This window comes from Peromyscus leucopus, chromosome 7 (assembly GCF_004664715.2).
Source record: "Peromyscus leucopus breed LL Stock chromosome 7, UCI_PerLeu_2.1, whole genome shotgun sequence".
NCBI classification, from domain to species: Eukaryota; Metazoa; Chordata; class Mammalia; order Rodentia; family Cricetidae; genus Peromyscus; species Peromyscus leucopus.
In genome coordinates this window covers 16,677,213-16,703,735 of record NC_051069.1, presented here as the reverse complement: position 1 = coordinate 16,703,735, position 26,523 = coordinate 16,677,213, and the positions used below count along the sequence as shown (strand labels likewise).

Here is a 26,523-nt window from a genome sequence, read left to right as displayed (position 1 = left end):
AATTAGTGATTAAGGACTAGCAATGTCTAGTATGAATGCTAGATACTACCAGATCATGGCTAGATGTGTTCTGAGCCTTGGACTCCTTTCTTTCATGTTATAGGTAAGTACATCAGCTTTACCTTATACCCACGCTTCATTAGGGGAAAAAATGCTTTACAAAATAAAGTCAGTGTCTTGTTGCAGTTAAATATAAAAGCATAGCACAATTTTAGAGTTGAATATGAAAAACAAAATAAATAGGTTAATAGAGAACTATTAAGTTCCAATTCATCAGTTAATAATAATGAATGAACAGTACTAAAGTAGACCAAAGTTCTAAAGCACTCATTGGTTTTATGAAGTGAAAAGGAAAACAGCAAAATCAAGTACAAGTTCTCCTATGCCCTGAACACACTTGACCAGCGTATAAAGAGCAATTCTCAGCGTGGCCTCGTGGCTCATTCACACAGGTCATGGTGGCCATCAGAACTATTCCCGTAAACAACAATCTCAATGGTCTATTCTCCAGGTTTGAACTAAGCTCTACATCTCTTCAACTAAAAGAATGTTATACTAAAATAAGCACAGTGCTTATAACATAAACAAGAGCTAATGCTAAAGGAAAAAAAAAAAGCTCGAAACCAATAAATTCTCTCTTGAGCACTGTAGTGAGGACTGAGCTGGCTTCACTGGATTTGGACACAGATGCTTTCAAGAAAAACTCAGTCCCCTCTGTCCTCAGAAAGTCAAGAACTTTAACTTATTATTAAAGACTCACCATATATTCTGATTCATTTAAGAGGGAACTATTCTCTATATAGGATACCATGGAATTATGGAATGTTCAAATGAACTCACCTTAATACAAACACAGCTCTGAAACAGACTGCAAACCAGCACACACAGTACTACATAAAGTATCATGAGGTCACAAGAGAACTGAAGAACTCCAAACCCTGGAGGAGACTTATCTGACAGGTATGTCCGCAAGAGGAACATATGTTTCAATAAGTCAAAAGTGTCAGGAAAGTACAATTAAGCATATGTCTCAGAGTCAGAGCCACCCAGTCTCAACTGCATAGACTTTTATTTTTAAAACAGGAGAAAGAAAAGTTTTTCCTCCTATTTTATCTGTATACAGAGCTCTGTCAGCTACAACTTAAACAATGAGCCTTTGTCTTCCAATGAAAATCTGGAGTACCTGGAACAAATAAGTTATTTGTGAATGTGTTAATATCTATAAAATTAAAAGTTGTGATACATTTAGTGTAAAAGTTATTTTAATATTTAATTTTATAGATGAAAGGGGAAGTATATAAACTAAAGACACTGCTTTTTTGAAATACTTTTTATTTTCTCATTAAAAACTAAGAGGGGGCTGGAGAGTTGGCTCAGCAGTTAAGAGTACTTGCTACTTTTGCAGAGGACCTGGGTTTGGTTCCCAGCATACACATGGTGGCTTGTAACAATCTGTAACTCCAGTCCAGGGTATCTGATGCCCTCTTCTGACTCCTGAGGGCACTGCACGCATATGGTGCATATATATATACATGCAGGCAAGACACAACTAAGAGAAGGCTTAGGGATGTATCAGTGATAGAAATTTACCTACAGTGTGTTGGATTCTAGTTCATCGAATAGCAAAGAAGAGAGGAGGGTAGGTGGGTACCAAGGGAATAAGTTAGAGTCGGTGGGAAGCAAATGGGCCACTGGGAAATGACAATGATGCCTTATTTCCTTTGGCACACGAGTTATACTTTCACGTAAAAAATTCTGAAAAGCTAGACAGTAACTTTAAATTAAAACAAGTTTAACTGTTTAATAGTTCATGAAAAGACTCATGAATTAATGGGACCAAGTTTTTTTTGTTTTTGTTTTGTTTTTGGTTTTTCGAGACAGGGTTTCTCTGTGCAGCTTTGCGCCTTTCCTGGAACTCACTTGGTAGCCCAGGCTGGCCTCAAACTCACAGAGATCCGCCTGGCTCTGCCTCCCGAGTGCTGGGATTAAAGGCGTGCGCCACTACCGCCCGGCCCAAGTTTTTGTTAAAACTGAAAAAGTGAAGATATTACAAAGAAAGGAAAGGACACACCCCTCACTCTCCCCATCACTTTCAACCTTGGCTCAAGCACCAAGTACTACAGCATAAAACATACCTAAGGAGATTGATTACTGTCACCAAAGATCAAAATTTCAGCTTAGTCCCAAAAGGCCAAAATTAGACACAACCAGAAGCAACCAGGTGTTTTTAAAAAGGCAGATCTAAAAGGATCAGACTGTGCTCCATGATCATTTCTACTTAGGATATTAGGACAACAAGTTGAACTTGAAAAAGTTTAAATGATTCGTAGTTGCTAAAATTAAGTCTCAAGATGTACACAGAATGGTAAATCTCCCATGTAGCAGCTGACTTGAAATCTAAAGTTGAAAAACAATTACATGTTTTTTTCTTTTTAAAAGATTTATATTTTAAATCATATGTATGTTTGTATGGAGAAATGTGCACATGAGTGTACAGTGGAGGCCAGAAGAGGGTACTGGATTGCCTGGAACTGGAGTTAAGAGATGGTTGTGAGCCAACCAACCTGGGTTCTGGGGATCAAATCAAGTCCCTGCAAAAGCAGTATGCACTCTTAACTGCTGAGCCATCTCTTCAGTCCCTCTACTAAGTTTTTTTTTTGTTTTGTTTTTTCCCGAGACAGAGTTTCTCTGGTGTAGCTTTGCACCTTTCCTGCAACTACTCCCTCTGTAGCCCAGGCTGGCCTTGAACTCACAGAGATCCGCCTGCCTCTGCCTCCCGGGCTGGAATTAAAGGCGTGTGCCACCACCGCCTAGCGTCTCTTCTAGGTTTTTAAACTAAAAAGTCCTGGTGATAATTATTGTACAGAAAGCAAAGTGCACAGGATTCTAAGACTTGGTACTTCATAAACTGTGACAAGACAACAAACAGAAGTAGGTATTCATTACAAGTGTATTAACAGACAGCTGTTCCAGAGACTGTAATTACTCTTGTTCCTCATTTTCTGTGATAAATTTCAAGCAATTATTTGAAAAGAAAAATAAACGGGTTGAATCTAGATTATTAAAGAAAGGGGATTGGCAGGGGGTTGGGTGTTTAAAAAACATATGGGTTTTTGTTTGTTTTTTAAGACAGGGTCTCACCATGTTGGCCTGGTTTGCACGAAACTCACTATGTAGACCAGGTTGGCTTTGAACTCACAGAGATCCAACCTACCTGTGCCTCTAGAGCAGTGGTTCTCAACCTTCCTAATGATGTGACCCTTTAATACAGTTCCTCATGTTGTGGTGACCCCCAACCATAAAATTATTGTCACTGCTACTTCATAACTGTATTTTTGCTACTGTTATGATCGTAATGTAAGTATTTCTGGAGACAGAGGAATGTCAATGGGGTTGCAACCCACAGGTTGAGAAGCACTGTTCTAGAGTAAAATGATTTCATTGCAGGAGGTGGTGACACACATCTTTAATCCCAGCACTCGGGAGACAGAGGCAGGTGGATCTCTGAGTTTGAAGCTAGCCTGGTCTACAGGACAGCCAGGGCTACAAAGAGGACCTTGTCTCAAGAAACAAAAACCAAAAGCCAAAACAACAACAAAAGATTTCTCTTATGACTGAAAATTATAAATAAGGAAATATAGAATCTCAGTTTCTTTCTACTTTGTAACCAGATACTGAAAGCACAGAGCATATAGTGAGAGCTTTTCAAATGGTAATCGGTCTGAAAATGGCCAGTAATCATGGCAATGACACTGCATGCCACACTTTCTTAAATTGTGGAAAAGAAAAATGAAACTGATCATATATTGAATGATTATTATGTTCCTTCCCTTTTATACGATTTCAAGATTAATGTGAGTTTTATACTGTATTTCAAATACTTTACTGAGTAGAGAATAAGACTTGAATAATACAGGCAGGACATTTATTTCCCTCTTAATAAGAAATTATCAATTTTTGGTTATTCAACATTTATTGCATTCCAAATATTTACTGACTCTACTGAATTCTAGGTACTTGAACTGATTTTTTCAGTCATTTAAAGAATGTAAGCACTGTAATTTTTAAGATCTTAAGGCACTATTAATCATATTATTTCACAGAGGTAATTTCATTTTTGTTACTATGGTTTAGGCTTTCTAATTTTAAATATTAAAAACTCAGCCATCCTGGCACGGGGGCACATGTAATTCTAGCACTGGAAAAAATGAAGCAGGAGGATCATAAAGTCACGGCCAACCCAGACAATACAGCAAGTTCCAGACCAACCTGAGCTATATAATGAAACCTTGTCTCAACAAAAATAGAGTAGTAAGAACAGTCAGCCATTTAAAAATGGGCAAGCAATTGCAGTGTTACTATTTGTTAGAGATTCTATTTATCCTCAGTTGCAGCTGAACAAAGCTAATGTACAGCCAAGATACATTCTTGGTTTAGTAGTGATTAAGAGAGAATAGTCATTATCATTTGTTTTTCTCATATGAGAAACATAATAATAACAGTATTTTACCTCAACCTGTCTGCCTGTCATATTTATTATTTCTGAAAAGTGTCATATCTTATGTTTAGCATCCTTAATTCCAACTTTAAAGAGCACCAGTAACTGTCCTTTATCGTAACTCTTACCAGACTCTTGACTGCTCAATGGGATATAATGGCTTAAATGGTCCTTTAAAAACAGCCTTTCTGGAGGGCAGGAGAGACAGATGGCAGGCCAGCAGGTAAGAGCCTGCACTGTTCTACAGAGGCCCGAGCACCCATGTCAGACGGATCACAGCTACCTCGACCTCCAGCTCCAGGGGCCATCCGAAGCCTCTGGCCTCCACAGGCACCTGCATTTACCTGCACACGCCCACACACACCCATCTGTACAACTAAAAATACTTTTCAAATGGATAAAAAGTGAACTATCCTCTCTAAAATAAGCACTGTTTCCTTTCACTTGTTGTTCCTAGGTTGAAATTCGTGTGTGTGTGTAATGCATATACACATAAAATTAATTCTATATATTTTGCTGTTTCTGGTTGAGAATAATACATATATGTGTATATGTATGTGTGTGTGTGTGTGTGTGTGTGTGTGTGTGTGTGTAGATACAAAATGTACACACACAAAATGGAAGCAGGTGAAATTGCATAGAGGGCAAGAAGGACAAACAGGAGGAAGGAGAGGTGAGAAAATGGGAAAATGGGATGGTTATATTCAATATACAATTGTGTGAACAATTCTAAATTCAAATTTTTAGTCTATATGCATTGAGCAATGGATGAGAACAGAAATGGTACACATAGACTGTCTATAAATTTACTTTATTCAACACTGGGCACTGTCCTCAATTAATGTACTAAAATCAAAGTCAAATTGAAGTTCCTTTCATGCCTCGAAAACCTCCTTCCTCCATGCTCCTTGGTGCTGGCAGTTGGGGAACTGCACTCCCAGGCCACCGGGCAGCAGCACCTAGGCAGAACGCAAGGCGGGGTGGAAGAAGGTGCTGGTCGACACCAGGCATCCCTTCCTGCATCCTTTTCCCTACACCACTGGACTCCTCCCTTCCACCCATAACAATGCAGTGAGCCAACAAGAAAGGAGTAACATCTAAAACTCAGATACAAAGTCCTAAAGATTTTCTGCATAATTTTTCTGACAAAAAATCTGTCACAATCTTTTCTAAATTGATTTTTATTATCTTAGTATTTCCCTTTAAAATCCTTCAATTCTCATCAAAGTCTAGGGATCTTTACATAATCATATATTTAATGATTTCTGCCTCTTATTCTCTCAACTCATAAGGGCTTTTATTGAAAACTTTTAAAACAATTTTAAAAACACATGAAAGTTCAAAAGCATCAAGAATTCATATGAAGTATGAAGAAAATTGATCCACTTGATGGTATGCTGCTGATATTACATCCTCAGTCTAAAAGCTTAGGTTTCTCATTCTTCCAATAAAGATACTCTCCCCAATATCAGTAACACATTAAGGTTAAGGTCAACACATTAACCTACCCTGTAACTGATATGCCCATTCAAGTTTTACTAATGTCTTCTGTAAGAAAAGGATCTGGTCAATCATTATGGGTGGCATTTATCCGTCATGTTTCTGTAGCCTCCTTGTACCTGGAATAGTTCTTAAAATTATTCTGGATTTCCATAATCTTTTAAGTTGGAAGATTACAGGCTAGAATGGAATTCCCTAACCTTTCTTCAAGATTACATTTTGGTTATGCATTTTAGGGAGACGTATCAGAGAAATTAAACTCTACTCCTACACTTCATCCCTTCAAGTAATACATACAGCATTTTGTTCCTGACCAGGGAAATAATTTCCAAGTTTCCTCCGACAAATTCGTCTTTCTTTCATAATTGATATTTTGTGAGAAAATTCATGCCTATGCAAAGCCACCAAATTTTACCCATTAATTTTATATCTATTATTATTTTATATGCAAGCTGGTAATACTACAATGGCTTCCGAATGATTTTTCTAATTCCTTTATTCCCTTTCTTTGCCCATTAGTTTCCTGTATCACTATGGACTTGTTGACACTGAGTTATCCTTTGATACTGACTTACTTGACACTCAAAGAGGTACTCAATGTGTGACCATCAGTGCAGCTTTTGTGCCATTTTAATGTAAATCCTTTTCCTCCTTTGAGTTTTTCCTTACCTTCTGATGCATCTGATGCATCTAATACTTCTTATCCCAGTTTTCCCTGCCTTAGTCAAGGTCTTCAAGGACAAGCACAGACATCCATCAACTCTTTCAAGACTTTCAGAATTATTCCAGAAGGAAGGACAGTATGAAGAGAGCCAGACAGCTCCTTTGGTGAAACCGGTAACTTAACAGGTGTCTGTGCACTCACTCCCCCATTTTCTAAGGCGAGTGTATTTTCTCACGAGTGCCATTTACCTCCATCAGTAAGGCTGGCTCTCTTGAAGGAAGAGGAGGGCACTGTCAACAGGCAGACTTCCCCCACAACAAGTTGCCAAAGGAAGGAAATTCTGGGGTTATAATATTTGGGGATCATTTTTATTCTCAAGAAAAGCATCTTCTCCTTCCTTTTTCTTCAGATAAAATTGAGTAGTTTTAAATACATTAATAAATTGTGAAAACAATGTATATCATTTCTATGTGTCCCACACTCAAATCCCCTATTTGCTATCAACAACTTATACTAGTACACCTTGGTCACAATTAATGAAGCAACATAAATATATTATTACTAAAGTTCACATTTTTTACTTAAACCTCCCCATTTTTCCTGATATCCTTTGCCTGTTATAGGATCTTAGCCAGGAGTTACCATTATATTTAGTAAGTACATTTAAACTCGTTGGGTGACTCTTGGTTGTGACAGTTTCTCAGATCTTTCTTTTTCTTTTTCTTTTTTCTTGTGTCTGTGGAGGTATGTGTGTGTATGTAGGTGTGTTCATGAGGGTGCAGGTGTGTGTATGTTGTACACATGTGCTTGTGTGCATATACAAAGATCATCACCAGGTGCTTTTCTCAGGAGTCACTGACTGGTTTTTGAGGCAAGGTCTCTTACTGGAACCTGAGGCTTGCCAATCAGGCCCATCTCTGCATCTTAAGAACTAGGATTACAAGTGCACGCCAGAGCACCCAGATGTTTGCTTGGTTCTGGGGGTCAAACTAAGTCCTTATACTTGCGTGGCAAGCACTTTACCAACTGAGTTGTATCTCTCCAGCTTCCTTTTTGGTTTTCATGACTTCATTAGTTTCTTGTGGCTTTTGAAACAATTATCAAAAATTTAGTGCCTTAGAAAATAAAAATGTATCTTTAGACACTAAAAGAGGGCACAAGGTTCCCCCACACACATGCACGCGTGCGCGGGCACGCACACGCACACGCACAAACACACACACACACACACACACACACACACACACACACACCACACAATATTGTCTATAATGCCTCAGAAGTCTCAAGGGAAGAATCATCCCTTGACTCTTCTAGCAGTAGTTAGAGGCAAGACCAGAGCTTGACATCAACAAAAGTTCCCAACAAGGACAAAGAGATAACTGCTGAAGTTTTCTGGAAATTAATCTGAATAGTGGACAGAGTAATATAGAGAAGGGTCAGGTTGCAGACTTAGAAAAAGACAGGGACTTGTAAATACTCTAACCTAACCACCTCTATTTATATAGACTAATTATTATTTTTTTAATGTAATAATGGAGTTCATTTCACAAATTAAAGCTGCTCTGAACTTGTCTTTTCTCCCAACAGTAAGTGATGGACACTGTGCCAGGCTAGTACGGCAGATACACTCCTTAAAGGATGCATCTCATTCAATGTGGGTGCAACGTGGCTTACTGAACAGGCTCACATATGATAAAAGATATAGACTATAGCTTCATTCTCCATTCCCAGTGGAGTAGGAGGCAAACATTTCCACGAGATTTAGTGTATGGGCCTTTCTGTAGACTTAGCCTTAGAATCGGAACTGGAAGGTCCCATGGATACCCAGGCCAGGCCTGCAATCCACACACGTAGAAGTGGCTTTATAAATACTGATGATATGAATGGAGAGTGGCAGATCACCTCTGAAAGGGAATATTCCTTCCTCCCACCAACAGTGACAAGGGGTGTAGGAGGGGCGGGGCAGATAGAAGTGGTCATTTCAGCCACTGGGCCCCAGCAATGATGAGCTTCAGGCCACACCACTGCTGCTGTGGTGAAGTAAAAGGCCCTATGCGGTCTTCAGTGACAGGCAGGTGACACCCAGGCTGAAGGTAATCTCTTCCTTCAGAACTCTGACTCCCACTGCTTAAACTCCTACAGAGGAGGCTTGCCAGAGAGGAGACTCCAGCTCGGGACTGCTCTGATAAGAACCAGCCATATCAACACAAGCACCCCATGTTCCTTCTCCCAAGCCTGCACTGTAGGAGATTGCCATTTCTTTCTTCCCTGGCACCTCCAGCACCACCTTGTCAGCACCTACTCCTAATTCTCAGGGACCTGTCTCTAACAGGAACCCTCATCCTGGCATCTTTGGTGATGACAAGCTCTGGTTCTGTGACCTGCCTGAGTCCTGATGACCCAAGTGAATTTTTCTTTTTCTTTCTTTCTTTTTTTTTAAATTATTTTTATTTTATGTGCTTTCGTGTTTTGCCTGCATGTATGTAAATGAGGTGTCGGATTGCCTATGAAACTGCAGTTACAGGCAGTTGTGAGCTGCCATGTGGGTGCTGGGAATTGAACCTGGGTTCTCTGGAGAGCAGGTGAGTATTACCCAGGTGAGTATTAAGTCTACACAGCAGGACCACATTTCCCTCTAGTCCTCTCAGGAGATTTGGCAGTATTGCCACAGTGTCCTGTGTCTGGAGAGGAAGGCTGTCCTTGAGCTCACTGCAGCACACACTGTAAAGATCCACTGGTGGTGCCTAACACTCCCACTAAACCTACTGGCACCAGGACCAATCACAATCCTGGCCTGAGCCAGGCAGCCAACTGCAAGATTGACTGCAGGCCCCCCAGGCACAGAGCCCAGGAAAGCTGCTCCTCTGCCACATGGCTGAATCTTCTTCCCCCGCGGCTTAACTACACTGTGGGTGGTGTAGAGCTAGTGTCCTGGACCCAGGCTGGGCTGGAAGAACAAGGTATCTGCCATCTCTCTCTCTCCAGGAGATTCCTGGGGAGAATCTGGAAGGAAGCACTCCACAGATGTCCCCAAACCCCACCTCCTCTCTACACTACTTTCTCCCAGGCTGGTGTCTCCCTAGTAGTCACATGATGATCCAGCCATGGTCTCCCAGAGAAAGCAGAACATAGAGTGAGGATGGGATGGGGAAGTTCTAGTCCATTTTTTTTAATACGCACAAATGTCTGGGAACTGAAGGTCAAAGCATTTGCACCCTGGATGCATAGTCCCCTCAGGCTAGTGAACAATGCACTCAGTCACCAACGATGGGAGTTTAGCACAATGTCCCCTTTGTCCCCGAGCTCATCTTAACACCTCTTCTCAGACAGGCAACTCGGCCCATCAGTGAAACTTGAATGAGTACATGCACTGTGGAGGTACAATGGGGTCTTCTCTGTACAAGCGGAGTCAGGAGGAGGCTCGGAGTCCATGCCACTCAATCTTCTACAGGCACAGAAGCGCTTCTGCGATACGCAAAGCTAGCTATCAAGTCAGCAAAGCTAGCTATCAAGTCAGCAAAGCTAGCTATCAAGTCAAGACTTGCACTCCTCCAGCCATCGAGCTCTACATACCACTGCAGGCACCCTAACTCTTAACATTTTCTTCCTGCACAGCCTTTAACTTGGAGTTGGGAGAGAGATTACAGATTCAACTCAGCCCTCAGGACAAGAAACAAATGAAGAAGACAGGGCAGAAATCAAAGAAGGATAAGTGGCACAGCAGGATGGGGCAGTCATTCCAGAATCGCAGGAGCCCTAGACTTGACCTGGAGGCATATGGGTGAAGTAGTTCAGAAGACGGGGTTGTCAGTGCATGGTGGTGGCTAGGTTGCAGTGGGCTTCAGAGTAACCTCAGTGTAGGGTGGTGGTCAGGATCCTCTCTAGGGGGGAATTGGGAGGGGGATGGTGGGGTCGCTGATGATCCATCATGGGGTCCTTCTCTGGCTCTCTGCACTTGTGACAGAAGAGCTTCACCAGGCCACAGATGCCAAGAGGGACACCATGATCATGAAGATGAATGACAAAGATCCTGAAGGGGGCCATTCCTAGAAGGAATCAATAGATTTCAACTATTTCAAGCCTAAATTCTGTTGGACTTCACAGGAATTCTGAGGACATGTTTTCACTGTTTTTCATAAATAATTTGATTTACCTACATACAGCCAAGTAGCTTGTGAGGAACAGAAAAGGGCAGACCATGGGCACCAAATACTTTCCTATGCCATTAAAAATACAAGTACATCCAGAAAAAGAATAGTTGTGGCCGTTTAAAATCCTAGGAAATGGTTGTGTGATAGAATTTGGTATTTGCATTTTGAACTGTTTAATCATCCCTTTATAGACTAAATGAATATTATTTTGCCTCACTGGCATTTTCTTACATCTTAGCTGCTTTCCTCTGGCATCTGAAACTCAGTTTCAAGGTTGAAATATATTATCATAATCACAGTCAACCAAAGGCATCCCAATTCAAGCTCTCCATAACTTCATGCTTCACCTGTCTATTGCTTCAGTTAATAGGCAGCTACAAGAAGAATGTGTCAATAAATCTAAGCTTACAGATTCTATGGCTACCACAACCTCACACTTTAAGGCTTTTTGTTAAATTTGCTGTCTTCACACTGTATTATACACTATAAAGGTGACATGTACCTAAGTGTCTTCAGAAATTAAGTGACTTTACGAAACTCAAGTTTCTGAAGAAAGGTTTTACATATTCCACCTAAAAAATTCCCCAAGTCTATCATAAAGACTTCTATTACTTCATATTTCTTTAATTACTTCCCAAAACCGATGAAGAAAAATAACAAAGAGGAATATAAATTATTTTTACTACTAAGCCACTACTGACCTTCCTGCCTTTTTCAACTAGCACTGGAGGACTAGAGTCGTGAGGAATAGCCAAGTGAAGTCCCAGGTCTGATAGTCAGTCTGTAGCATTAAGTATCATGACTTACTGGGGCCTTAACTCCTTTGGAAAATGAGGAAACTTGACAGGATCATCAGTAAGTTGTTTCAAGTATCAACAATCAAAACTTTAGCTTCTAACAGTGATATTTTCACAAAGTAAGAAGGACGTTTATAAAAATACTGCCAAAATAAAGGATCTAAAGAGTCACAGTAGATCATTAAGGAGAGAGTGAAGTAAGCAATCTGTGCATCCAGATATTTGAGTTAATAAAATGTTGGCACCATAGTAAGAACATTCCCTTGGACTCTGTGGTAAACAGCTTCCCTTTCCCTCAGCCCAAATATCATTTTCTGAGGAAGTTTACTGTTAACGATGTCTTCCAGATTATGGCTGCACAAAATTTATTTTCCATAAAAGCATTTCACAGAACTGGGGAGACAGCTTGGCAGTTAAGAACATTCATGTACTGTTCTCCCAAAGGACCAGAGTTCAGTTCCCAGCACCCACATGGGGCCAATCACAACTGCCTATAACTCCAGCTCCAGGGGCATCCAATACCTCCAGCATTCATGGGTACCTAATTCACGTGTGAATATTAAGATGAATGCACATATTCATAATTTTTAAAAAATAAAATAAAACATTAAAAAAACAACAACACTGCACTCAGGAGGCAGAGGCAGATGGAGCTCTGTAAGTTTGAGGCTAGCCTGGTCTACAGAGTGAGTTCCAGGATAGCCAGGGCAACACAAAGAAACTGTACTGAAAAACAAAAACAAACATCTTGAAGAGGCAATGAAATTTGTTTTCTATATTATCTTTTTAAGTCAGAGCATAAAAGATGTCAATTGACTGTGCCTTTTAGCTTTTACACAAACTTCCCTACCTCAACAGAAGGGCAATTTATCGAGGGTTCATGTATACAAAATATAGAAGTTCCATTACTCGGCTCTTACATTTTGTGTACAGAAGATTAGAGCATTTATTTTGAAAAACCTGATGGAAAATATTAGATTTTCTTATTTTACTACATCCTTCATAAAACTTAGTGCTGGAAACAGAATATCTTACAAATATTCATATACAAAACATAAATCAAATATTAAAAATGTAAGTATCAACACAGTATAATTTAACTTTTCAAAGTATGCTACATTTAAAATGGCTATTTTAAAATAAGCTTTCATCATCTATCAGAAAAAATAGGGATAAGTTTACACCAGTGTGGCTTAATTTCTCTGTATGACCTCATCTGTAAAACTGAAACCAACTTTACAGAGTTGCTATAAAGAAAAGCAGCATGTGGAAAGTGTCCACTATCCATGTGACCCATTATTCCTCAGTCTAACTTCAGGCATAATAGAGATAAGGCCTTTTCCACTTTGCTTCATTTTCAGCATACTCCTCACTTGTATTGAAGGCCCTGATCACATTCTAGTTAATAATGTATACTTCTCTCAAATGTCAGCTTCACTGTGAGTGGAAAGAGAAGGAAAATGTTCAGTGTTTTGAGGACAGAGAAAACCCAGTTTTGATAGTTTGTTGCTTTTCTAGTGGCACTATTTATGGCATTGAACACTGAGGTTTATGAAGCAGTAAATAGTTGTTGTGGCTGATCAAGTATTTCTGTTTCCTTCACATATTCTGGTACCACTGATATTACCACTTAACTAAATGCTTATTTATGCTACCCGAGGTCTCTTCTAGTCCTGTACCTGACAACAAATATTGCAATGCAGGGAAAGCCAAAGTATTGGAGGAGATATTGTTAATGCTGAAACGTCTGCTCAAAGCCAAGACAAGATTACATCATGTAAAAGTTTCATATTTTAAAAGATTAAAAAAAAAAGCAAAAAAGTCCATCAAAAGTTCTCCTTTGAAAAGATAATAAATTCTAACTTAAATATTTGAGTTTCAGCACAAATGAAACTGCAAATATTAGATAAAAGAAGACTCCTTTTCAGTGTGTGTGTAGGGGGTGGAGGGGTGTATTCACATGTTTGTGTAGGTATATGTGTGTATGAATGTAGGTGTACATGCAAATATGCACGTGGAAGCCAGAGGTTAATATCAGGTTCATTTTATAATCTCTCTCTATCTTATACTGAACATGGAGCTCAAGCATTCAGATAGGTTTACTGGCCAGTGAATTCCAGGGATTTGCTTGTCTATGCCCTGCAGTGTTAAAGGTCACAAACAAATATTGCCACATCCAGTTTTTATGTGAGTGCTAGGTACCTAAACTTAGGTCATCATGCTCGTGTGGAAGGCACATTACCAACGGAGCCATCTCCCCAGCCACTTTCATTTTTCTGTTGGCCTCTCTCTAGTGTTTTTGTTTTTTGTTTTTTTTTTTTTTGTTTTTTTTTTGCTATGGTGGTGATAGAATCCAGGCTAGGCAAGTGCTTACCATGGAGCTACATCTCTAGCTCATTTTTCACTAGAAATATATAAATATTTACAAATTATGTTATAATTTTCTTTTGATATTAGTAGTATTGTACTCAATTAGCAAAAAAATCATAAAGCAGAAAAGTGTATCACAATAAAGACAGATTGCATCTTGTCTTGTTTATAGCGTTTACCCCCCAGAGTACCAAAAAAGTTAAAGGAGAAAGACTGCAAAGTCTTCACAATTATCCTCGAGTCTTTGTGGTTCATACAAAGTTCAGCTGCCACCATTATTTTTGACTCTCCTAATTGAAAAGAAGCAAATGGGAAATCTTTACTTCTGCAGAGACAGAAAAAAATGACTTAGCTACCATCAACTATAATTCGTACAGAAACTGCTTTCTAGTAAGTAAAACTCCCCACCTTTACAACTGCAAAACCAACAATCTACATGTAGTGGGTGGCAAATGTAAAATATGTTATATATAAAGTGAGTAGCTGATCAGATGATAGCAATATGCAAATTTAATAGTGTAAGGAATTGAAGGAAGTGGTCACATGGCAGATTAGTCGTCACATATCAGTTTCTATTCTCCAGTTATTCCCGATCTGTACCCCATTTAGGTCACCAGGAGAACTCACATGAATAGCCTTTTCTGATTTGTGAGCCAAATACAAAATAGTATCTGTATTAGTTACCTTTTCTCATTGCTGAAACAAGGCATCTGGTAAAAGCATCTGAAGGGAGGGAGGGTTTGTCTTGGCTCACAGTTTTAGGATACAGTTCGTCATGTGGGGAAGGCACAAGAGAAGGAGAGTAAGGCAACTGGTCACATGACACCAGCAGTCCGGAAGCAGAGTGATGAATCCTAGAGTAGAGATAGCTTCTTCTTATTCAGCCTCCCAGCCCCAAAGCCCAGTCAACAGAACAGTGTTAGGGCCACTTAGGATGGCTCTTCCCACTACAATTAATGCTCTTTAGAAACTCCCTTGTTGTAGAATGTTATTTTAAGGTGTGTTACTTTTGTTTACGTTGTATTTGTTTAACTCTGTGAAGCTGTGTTACTGTGCCTGTCTAAAACACCTGATGGTCTAATAAAGAGCTGAACAGCCAATAGTGAGGCAGGAGAAAGGATAGGCGTGGCTGGCAGACAGAGAGAAAGTATAGGAGAGCTAGGAGCCGGAGGAGGAGGAAGACTCCAGGGGCCAGCCACCTAGTTACACAGTAAGCTATGGAGTAAGAGTAAGAAGTATGAGAATGGGAAAAGCCCAGAGGCAAAAGACAGATGGGATAATTTAAGATAAGAAAAGCAGGCTCGCCTGGTGGCGGTGGCGGCGGCGGCTGCGGCGGCGGCGCATGCCTTTAATCCCAGCACTCAGGAGGCAGAGCCATGCGGATCTCTGTGAGTTCGAGGCCAGCCTGGGCTACAGAGTGAGTTCCAGGAAAGGCGCAAAGCTACACAGAGAAACCCTGTCTCGGAGTAAAAAAAAAAAAGAAAAAAGAAAAGAAAAAGAAAAGCAGGCTAGACACTAAGCCAAGCTAAAGCTGGGCATTCATAATTAAAAATAAGCCTCCATGTGTGATTTATTTGGGAGCTGGGTGGTGGGCCCCCAAAAAAGACAAAAAGGAAAAAAACAACATTCCTGCACAGATAAGCCCAGAGTTTTGTCTCCTAGGTGACTCTAGATCCTGTCAAGTTGACATTAATCATCACAGTATTTCATAGGTTTTCTTAGCTAATTTGCTCCTGTATATTTTTGATTTGCCATTAAAACCTATTAATGTGCTTGATATAAATTCAACATTATTTGTACTAATGGAAGAGGACACAGTAATAATCTAAAACATAAAAAAATTGCACTTTTGGAGGGGTGAAAAAAAGAGAGATAGAGGAGTATGGAGGAAGAATATGCTTAAAATACAACCTATACATGTACAATACTTGTGGTAGTTTCAATGTAATTAGTCACCATAATCTCATAAACCCCATAATCTCATAAGGAGTGGCACTATTAAGAGGTGTGGCTTTGTTGGAATGGGTATGGCCTTTTTGGAAGAAGTGTGTCACTGTGGGGGTAGGCTTTGAGGTATCCTATGCTCAAGATACTGTCTAGTGTCACAGTCAACTTCCTATTGCTGCAAGATATAGCACTCTCAACTCCAGCATCATGTCTGCCTGCACACCACCATGCTCCCTGCCATGATGATAATGGACTGAACCTCTGAATCTGTAAGTGAGCCACACCAATTAAATATTTTCTTTATAGGAGTTGCCATGCATGGTGTATCTTTACAGCAATAATAACCCTAAGACAATACTTAAAAATATAATTTAAAAATTCACAATTATATAGGTATGTATATGTATACACACATATGTATGTATGTATGTATGCATATAGAATGCTTAAAGAACTTAAGCCATGATATATGAGTAACTAGGTCTATTCTACATGGCAAGAATCTACTTAGTGAAGAGAACACAGTGGCTATCTTCAAATATGTGATTTCTCATTTCAAATAGTGGCAAAGAGAAGCCAAGGCATGAAAGCTGTAAGCAGGCTAGGGTTGGTTCGTTATACATAAGACTATTCAGTTATAATGCTACAATAGTATTAACAACTGAGATATATTTAATCTGTCTTATTTCCTCTAAGGACATGTATAATTAAATATCTAATAGGTTTTTGTATTTTTCTATTTTAGCAAAATACATGTCCACTGTAGGGAAAACAATGCAGATAAACTTGTGTGACATCAGGTCCCATAAAATTATAGGTGTTTTGATATGCAGCCTTCCAGTTATATGTATATCTACTCATCTCCCCACAACCTTTTCATCACCTTTTCCTAATGCACATATGCACATTCTTAGATTTCAACTCAAAAATTACTATCTCTGGGGCTGGGGAGATGGCTCAATGAGTAAAGTGCTTATCATACCAGCCTGGGGAACCAGAGTTTGGATCCCCAGAACCCACATCAAAATTGACAGGGAGTGGCAGCCCACCTGTAATCCCAGCAGACACGAGACATATATAGGAAATCACCAGAGAAGTCTGGCCAGCCACACTAGCCCAAACAGCAAGTTCTGGGTTCAGGAGACCCCTACCTGAATATATAAAGCAGGGAGCAATCAAGGAAGACATCCCAATGTCAACCTCAGGCCTCCACACACACTAGCACACAAGGGCACACACAACCATACATATGCAAAAAAGCAGATACACAGGTGCACGCACATATGCAAAACTTTACTTTTTTCTTGGTTCTCAGGTCACGTTATATTCATTTGCTAGGTACTTGCATGCCTCTACCCTACTAGTTATTCCATTCACAATCAAATAATACATTGAGAAATTAATCATTATTAATATCTGTCTTCCCCATAAAATTAAGTATTATATCATTACAGGTTCTTCAGTATGGTATTATCTTGAACATAACAAGCATTTATTGGATGGTAACTCAATAAATTATTATATATCTATTAAGTAAAATAATTATGTATCTATTAAGACCTTATGTACAGCTATGGGAAATGTCTGAGATATCTAAGGGGAAAAGCAAAGTGTAAAATAAGATACATATCAAGTTCCTGCTTTTTTTTTCCCCAATAGTAACAAACTTACTTTACAAACAAAACACAAGGAAATAACCACACAATAGTTCATAGTTGTGGCCAGAGGCCCCTTGGAGCTAAATTATATACAGGCAGTTGTGAGCTATTGGATATGGGTACTGATAACCAAACTTTATTCTTTTACAAGAGTAGTACCCACTCTAAATCACTGAGCTATCACTCCAACCCCATCTTTAACCCTTTTCATAACATTTCAAACACTGTTTAAGTAGATTTAGGCAAGTATTTTTGTGGTCTTAAGGGAGAAAGGGAGGATGCTTCAGTAATGATCAAAAACAAACAATGAAATCCCATAGTATAACTATAGATATATGTAACAACTCAGTCACTATATAACCCCTTTTATATTGTTGCATTCTCAAAATCACAAAATTTCAGAAAGGCAGGATAAACACATACACAAAAAAATCTCATAAGGAAACATCTTATATTAGGAGTTCACAAATGTTTAATACAGAATAGTAACTCGTTAAATGGAAAGTGATACTGGAGGAGGGAATTTCTAACACAGGTGTTCACCAGTGGAATGAAATCTTAGACAGTGAACTCCTTACTGGAAGATAGGAACAGGAAAGATGGTTTTCTTCAGTGCGGTATGGTTAAGAATGACTCATGGCTTACTCCTAGACTGCTCTCTGACTCCATCAAACTTACGTCACAATTCAAATCTACCCCTCCTTCCCAATGTGGAGGGGCACAGGTATCAACTTCTTCCCATATGTTCCCTAGAAGATTTCTTACTGCCAACAGGCCCTCCAAGCAGGTACTTATCAGAGTGGGTATTTGGTTTCCTGGACTGGAAAACACCTAACAATGCGGCCAATACTCTATATGCTTTCTGAAGATAACAAAACTGAATTTAATACGATTTGCCAAACCTTGACCATGAATCAATAAGACTAATAACTAATGGGCTCTGGGTAGGATGGTCTTCAGTTGTGACAAAAATCTTAATCATTTTACCTAACATTCAAAAATTTAACAAACACCCTGACCTAATGATCTCCTCTCACTTTATCTCTAAAAATAAATTAGACTTACTGTTTAAACTTCCTCTTTAGCCCATAAAACCTCACACATTGAAAAAGAAAATGTGGGGGCAGTGTCCAATTCTAACAAATTGAACATAAGCAATAATTTACCCCAAGGAGATTTTTCAAAACAAAGCATATCCGTATACTATCATAAAACTCAAGGCTTTGAATTTTTTTTTTTTTTTTTTTTTTTTTTTTTTTTTTTTTGGGTTTTTCAAGACAGGGTTTCTCTTGTGTAGCTTTGCGCCTTTCCTGGAACTCACTTGGTAGCCCAGGCTGGTCTCGAACTCACAGAGATCCGCCTGCCTCTGCCTCCCGAGTGCTGGGATTAAAGGCATGCGCCACCACCGCCCGGCTTTTTTTTTTTTGGTAAGGCTTTGAATTTTTTAGTGATCTAAAATTATTTTTATTCCAAAAGAAGCAAAATTATTGAAGAGATTGGTAAAAAATATTATACTTAGTAACATAATCATTAGCTCTGAAGTGACCAAAGGATTTGTCGTTTATTTTGAAAGTTCCTAAATAAAAGAAAGGAAACTAAAAGTGGCTGTAAGTGCCAGACCAGGAACTTTTGATGGGTACACAAGAAAACTCCAGGAGGGCTTATGATCCAATGGGAAAAGCATACTTCAGCTGAGAATCCAGAACATAGAGATAAAAGGTTCTTTGAAGTATTTCACCTCAAGATGTTTGAAAGACTAATAAAGGATAATATCAACCACTTCAACTAGCCAACATACAAAATACCAATTCTGGATAGAGACCTTTACAACTCTGGGTAACATCAATCTCCCTCAAATGGTTACTTCTACCCACAAGGCTGTCTTAACTGTCTTGAGATAACAGGCCTCTCAATACCAAGTAACAGATGCACTCAAATCAGAGCAGAGCAAATTCTATTGCTGGCTGCATCGCTGGGATGAGCTTTACTATTTGTTGCTGTTGTTGACTTTCTTCATTTGCAAAAGAGAAGCAAATGGAAAGTACCCTTAAAGGTCAACAAAAAAGCAGGGCCCACAGAAGGTTTTATTAAGAATACCAAGTACCACCGGGCAGTGGTGACACATGACTTTAATCCCAGCACTCTGGAGGCAAAGCCAGGCAGAGCTCTGTGAGTTCGAAACCAGCCTGGTCTACAGAGTGTGATCCAGGATAGGCACCAAAGCTACACAGAGAAACTCTGTCTCAAAAAAAAAAATAAAAATAAAAATACTAAGTACCTTCTAACAAAATATACACCACCACTACCCAATTTAAAAGATTTACTTATGTTTATTTGTGTGTGTCTAGTGTGTCTTTATGTGTACACAACACATGTGATGCAACTTGTGTACAGGTGTCCATGAAAGCCAGAAGAGAGCATCAGAGGCCAGGAGATAAGAGTTATAGACAGTTGTGAGCCACCTGACATGGTTGCTAGGAACTGAAATCAGGTCCTCTGGAAGAGCATCATTTGCTTTTAATCTCTCAGACCCACAGAATATTTCTCCTTTTTCCTTGTCACTGAGATTGCTAATATATAAATTTCACATAAAAAAGAGATTATGAAAGATTCTAAATGGCAAGACTGGCCCCCTCCTTCATTCATGAATTTGGCTTCATAATCTTAGTTTTCTCATTGTTTTCACTGCTACCAAGAAAACTCTGAGTCTCTAAGTACACCCTAGGGTCACTGCTAGCAAGAGAAATCACTTGGTACAGAATTCAACAATAAAATGCACAGTGCAATTATTTCATACATAGCTCTTTTCAGCACTGACCTCTTCAAGAATAAAATGCTTGGTCGCATTCATTTCATATCCCCAGGGTTGAGCATGAGGCTTGCATGTAGTCAGCCCCTAGAGAAATGTTTACAAAAACATTTAATAATCACTACAAAATCATCTAGAGGAATAATTCCACTGTTTACCAGAATTTTATTTCCACTGGGGTTTTTCAGGGTAGGAAGGGTTAAACAGAGCAAGCAGACTATCCACACCAACAACTGGTGCTCTGTCTGGGCATTTCACTGGTTTTCACAGCTGGGAATTAGACTACCTCAGTGAGAAGCTGGTTGAGCCTCTTATTTTTCTGTACCAAATTTTAAAACTCAAAAAGCAGACAATGATATCTTTATGGACAGGAATCAAATCTTATTTATCTTCATCCTTCTAGTATCTAGTTATGGAATATGAGTACAATAAATTTTTGTTCAATAAATGCATTATTAAATTGATCCATCGTGTATTTTTCATACTGTTTTTCACAGTGGCTAAAATAATTTCTAATACTATAATCCATAATCTCCACAGAACAACACTGAAATATATGTCTGCTATTGTCTGTAAGACAATTTGGCACAGGGCAAAGATGTATCAAACTGAGTATAGTTTCTGAGTCCCACACACAGTGAAACCTGAAGACAATATGAAGAAGGGAAAGCCAGCTACAACACATTCTCTTGAAATGCTTTTCTGAGTGTGGCCTTGGCAAGCAGGTGGAGCTGAGTAGCCAAGCACTTTATATAAAGGGGGCAAATGAGCAGTGATAGAGCCACTGAAAAACCAGAAGTAGCTAACTTCCCCTTAAAGTTTGCATTTTCTTGCAAGTTAAAGTCCCAGGGAGAAGTGCTACCTTTAACTTTAGCACTAATGGTAAAGAGAAGTTTCTGAGATCTTTGATGTACTTTTCCTCAATAATACACAAATCAAAAATTTCAATTTAAAGATGAATGACAGTTTTTCCCAACTGAGATCTCACAATCCAGCTCTGTCCTACCCATTGCTTTTTTATGTCTCTCTGCCTCACACTGATTTAAGATGTTTCAATATAATGTATTCATCCTGAAACATATTCAACTTAAATTTTACTTATGCTATATGAAGATAGAGTACTTTGAAGAATGAATTAAGATTAAAAATGGGCAAAAAATAAGGTTATTCAGTATAAACAAAAGAACTACTATAATTTGTAATTTTAAAAAAGCAATAACCACAGACTAACTTCAATAGCCTGAAATCTAACACTATGTAATTTCAATTTGTTTACTAAATGTTCTAAATTATAAGAGCAATCGGACCTCAAAATGCTCCCCGAAACTATAGGTGATACAGTATCTTCATTTACTAAGTCATTTTAGCCTGCAGTCTTGGAGTACTTAACATCCCCACCTGCTCCCATCATTCCCACTGTAGATTTTACAGAATGATGTTACAAATATCAAAGTGACTAGACTATGAACTTAGATTAGGAGACTCATTGACAAACATTTTAATTACTCTCTCATGATGACAAGCCACAAAATTTTTGATCTTGCTAATCTATCAAACAGAAGAGTAAACAAGCAGATTTTAAATTAGGAGAAATAAAGGACCCAAAATGTCTCCAACAAACACAGAAATCTCACAATCACTTCAAAAATTAGATTCACTTCCTAAAAATGAAAACTCAGTCTACACTTCCTCCTGCCATAAACAAAATAAAGTGATGAAAAACTGCCCAGTGACTCCTCTTTGTTCAGCCTGCACTTGCAGCTGATGACAGAATTCTCTGAATGTAGGAGAGATTCCCTTCATCACAAAAGCTTCCTTTCTGGATCAAGGTCCAACAGTCTTCGGAAGGACCAGTGCCTGTGATGTTGAGGAGTACTCTGAAACTGACATTCTGACATTTCCCTTCAATATGGTCTGGATTCTTAATCCTATTCTATTTAAAAAGCAATTTAACATGTGAAATGCATAAAAATTATTGGTGATAAATGAACTCATACTATAGGTAGACAAAACAAAGCCTATTTCATGTACCGTATTTTGAAAGCTTCAGAAATTGATCCCATTATTTTCCTCAACTAAAAATATTCAACAACAAAGTATGTTCAGGACTACTTACCAAATATATTATCTGAGTATCATTTAAATTTAAAGGAAGCCTTTGGATACTCAAAGAAAATCCCGGCATTCTTAAGGAGGCTCACTGTTTTCCATGGTGATAAAAGCTGGACTTTGAGGAAAGCCGGATTTAAAAACAGTGTAAGGCTGAACTGCTCACTGCATCCCCAGACCCCAGTTCTCAGTCAGTTCCACTGCTCTTAGAGTGGGGGTGCATTTAGTCTGATCCAGCCACTCAGAACCCGACAAATCACTCTAAATTCCAGTGCCAATAAGATAACTCAAACCTGATGTTAATAGATTCTAAATGTCTGTCTGAATTCCTTCATCAACTTATTTTATATCAATAAGGCACAGATAATTGTAAGACAAACTCATTTTATAATGCATTTAAACATACACGACACTAATATCAAACATTAGAACCTCTTACCAAAAATAATCAAGTACACCAACACCAAAATGAAATATTTCCATTTAACAGAAAAACAGATTGGTGTTATAATCTTTTACATAAAACACTGAGAAGTAACATACTATACCAAATGGAGGAAAAAAATATATACAAATGCTAGATTTTTCTGTTGAAAAAATATCAGTCATTAAACACTGTTTAAGAAAAAAGCAGTATTATTATAAAAATCCAAAGATAAAATGATTAAGTATTCATACTCATACTTTCAAGTTTGAAAATTAACAGGAATGTTATGAAGAAAGAAACTCACCTTGGACATAATACCCTCAAACAGCAATAGTTCACACTGCCTTCAAGAATGCTTGGATATCACAAAAACAGCTCAACTCCCTCACAGCTGCTCCAAGAGCACTAACTACTCTGCAGTCCCAATGGAGATGAGTCTAATCTGATAATGGAACCTTCATTCTCCAATAACAGGCTTGAGATCACTTTACAATATACCACATGGACTCTAATCCACTGATTGGCCCATTAGTACATGCACATTCTTAAAACACTTTCCAAGTATGACCCTCAATTTCTTTTTCAATGTGTGTGTGGGGGGAGCACATGTATCTTATGCAGATATGTACAAAGCTGTTAGCCATAATACTATTGCAGGATTTCTAGTACAATTACATATTTTAATATACTATAAAGCTATATAATAAACACATTTCTAAAGCATTTTAAAAATTAAGAGATAACTATATAAGACATAATAAAAAAAGGAGAATTGATAACAGACACTTTTTTTTAAAAAAAAATAAAAAGACCTCAACTGAAGGTCTGGAATCAGATAGCTTTATTCACCATTAAAATTGCTTGCTGTAAAATTACCTTAAACTGAAACAAACAAACAAACATCACCCAAATTTAAAATACAAGTTTAAAATATAGAAAACCATTGTACTTGCTTGCTACCTGCTGTAGGGTAGGCATAATGCCACAGATACAACACAAGAAATCTAGAAGTGGATAGTTTTACTGATGAGGCAACTGAGGTACTGATTGCTAGTCATTGTCAGTCCTGAGATCCCCTTTCAGGCTGCACGGCATCAAAACTTGCTCTTTCTGGGGCTGAAGAAATGGCTCAGCAGTTAAGAGCACTGGCTGCTCTTTCAAAGGACCTGGTTTGATTCCCAGCACCCACACGGTGGCTCACAACAGTCTGTAGTTCTGGTTCTAGAAGATTCACCACTCTCTTCTGACCTCCCCAGGCACCAGTTACACATGATTAAATGCAAATACATGTAGGCAAAACATTCATATATGGGTTTGGAGGAGAGGGTTCTTTCTGCAGATGGCTCTTTCACACACAATTTGTGGCTAATAATTAAGAAACTGATAAAGCGTTTTATAAGTATTATAAATACCTGGTTTGGAAACACAGGAGCTGTTGTCTCTTAAAAGTTCAGGTAAAAACACCTATTCTGCACCACTGGACAACTGCCAAGTAGGCAAAGAAAGAAAAACAAGCCAAACCTAAAAAGTATGTACTCATGACAAGTTGAGGCACAGTGGGTACAGAAGGATACAGATGATAAAGAAAGGCTTAATGTTAGGCTGCAAAACAGCCCATGCATTCAAGCTCTTCACAATCTAAAATTTAAAATGAGATAACATTCTATTTTCATAAAACAAATCACATTTGTTTTTTATTAATGGACTAAAGTATACCCAACAAGCCACAAAATAATATTTTGTTTTTTTTATATTTATATTTTGTTTTATAAATACTTCTATTTATAAAACAATTGCCACTACAAATCCATAATTCATCTGTAAATAATTTGGAAAGAAAATGCCAAGTAAACTTGGCCAGCACATTCTTCAAATATATCTGGAGAGGTTCTCATTAGAGCACAGCAACCAGACTCTCCATTTGATTTCTCCCTTGTTGAGTAGGATTAAATCCAATTAGAGAGCTTTGGTTACCGACAGGGTATGAATGCCACTACTGCGCCCATGAGGTTACTGTACCATGTTTGTCGTTGTGGTTCCTATGTGTCATCACCGGGTAGAACTGTTGGTTGCTTTCATCCTTGGGAAGCTGGCATGGTACCTTCAGGACCAAGAAAGCCACTCCTCACAAAGAGGCTTTCAGGTCAGAGGCTTCTGGGCCCTCTGTCTGAAGTGTATTGTGTCTTCAGCAATAGGGTCTTACCTTCCACCTCTGGGGGCAACCAAAGGTGATAGCACAGGCTGTAATTTGTTAGTCTTTTCTATGGGAATTTAGTTATAAAACGATTAGAAACCAATTTTCCAATCTATTCCAAACTATTTTCCCCAACACCATTTTCTATATTATGAGCACTATATATTATATAGCTTATTACTTTTAATTGCTTCATGCTTCTAGGTAGTATTTTCCAGTGTCTACCTTGCCAGTTCAAAGGGACTTGCCAGCATGTTATATCCTCCCACTCCAAACATCACACTTTAAGAAACAAACACTATGTCCATCTTATGTCCTGGGGAATCTTTCACTAGGCTAGATATGATGGTTATGGGATTCTGAATACACAGTTAATACAGATTTTAATTTTAGAAAATAAAATAGGAAGAATAACAGTGACACAAGGTTGGCTGCCATCAAATATTACACAGCAAGAGTCAACTTCTCAGACAATGAAAGAGGTTTTCCAAAAGAGCAAATGAGGCACAATCTTTCACCCACTTGTCTGTAACCACAAAGCTTCCAGGGCAGTCAGTTTCATTCATGTTTGCATTCCAAGAACCATAATGAGCACGCACATAACCTAACCATTTAGAGCTTCAAAGTTAAATGGTCCTCATGGCTGGTGGGCAGCCCTTATTTGTTCAGGAGGGCTTGTCCTCACTATTCTCTAACCACGAAGTGCCCTTTAGGAAAAGTTTACTAAGACCAAAGGCTTTTCCACCTAATAATCTCTTCTAAATGAAGGATCCATCCTAGCCTACCCTGTCTTTATCTTATTGGTAACAATTTGGCATCTTACCCAAATCAGGGCCTTTTATCTCCACCTTCCTCAGTATACTCCTATATCCACTACGTAGGGCAGAGATCACAGCCATGCACCCACCACACTAGGCTTATAAAAACAACTCCTTGGTTCAGTTTGGTTGCCCAATTATATACATGAGAAATGGAGTTGGAGTCTAGGAATCCTTAATCAGTGCTCAAAGTAATGTAAACTGTATGGCTATTCTAAAGGAAAACCTGGCAATGCTTAATGAACTTTATAATGGACATCTAACAACCCTCCAATTTTACTCTTAAATGCATGTCTCCTTAAGATAAAATGAAGATTATCGTTGCAGTATTGATAAAGTATAGTGAGGTATGATAAAGAGACCCCAGAATCTGCCTGAAGTCTCGACAGCTCAGAATAAAGAATGCCAACATAATTAACTAAATTTGCTTTTATGGTTGTCTACAAAGAGACAATGATCCTTTTATATAGAGACATTTCAAGTAAGAATGTCAAAGCAGTAATGAACCGTGCTTAGGTCTAAGCACACACAATCTGGAGTATGGCCTTGCTCCCTTCCCAGCTGTAAATCTAGTTCCT

At 38.6% G+C, this 26,523-nt stretch overlaps 1 protein-coding gene across 2 annotated transcripts in view; it reads right to left on the bottom strand.

Annotated features, from left to right (window-relative positions):
• Peak1 (pseudopodium enriched atypical kinase 1) overlaps positions 1–26,523 on the bottom strand; it is a 220,323-nt gene that overhangs the window by 134,948 nt on the left and 58,852 nt on the right. The window contains exon 3 of one of the 2 annotated variants that reach the window (XM_028865038.2): positions 20,407–20,484. The exons of the other annotated variant lie outside the window; for it this stretch is intronic. The gene's annotated coding sequence lies outside the window, so the exon portion shown is untranslated. The remainder of the gene's footprint in view (positions 1–20,406; positions 20,485–26,523) is intronic. 2 annotated transcript variants of the gene reach the window in all.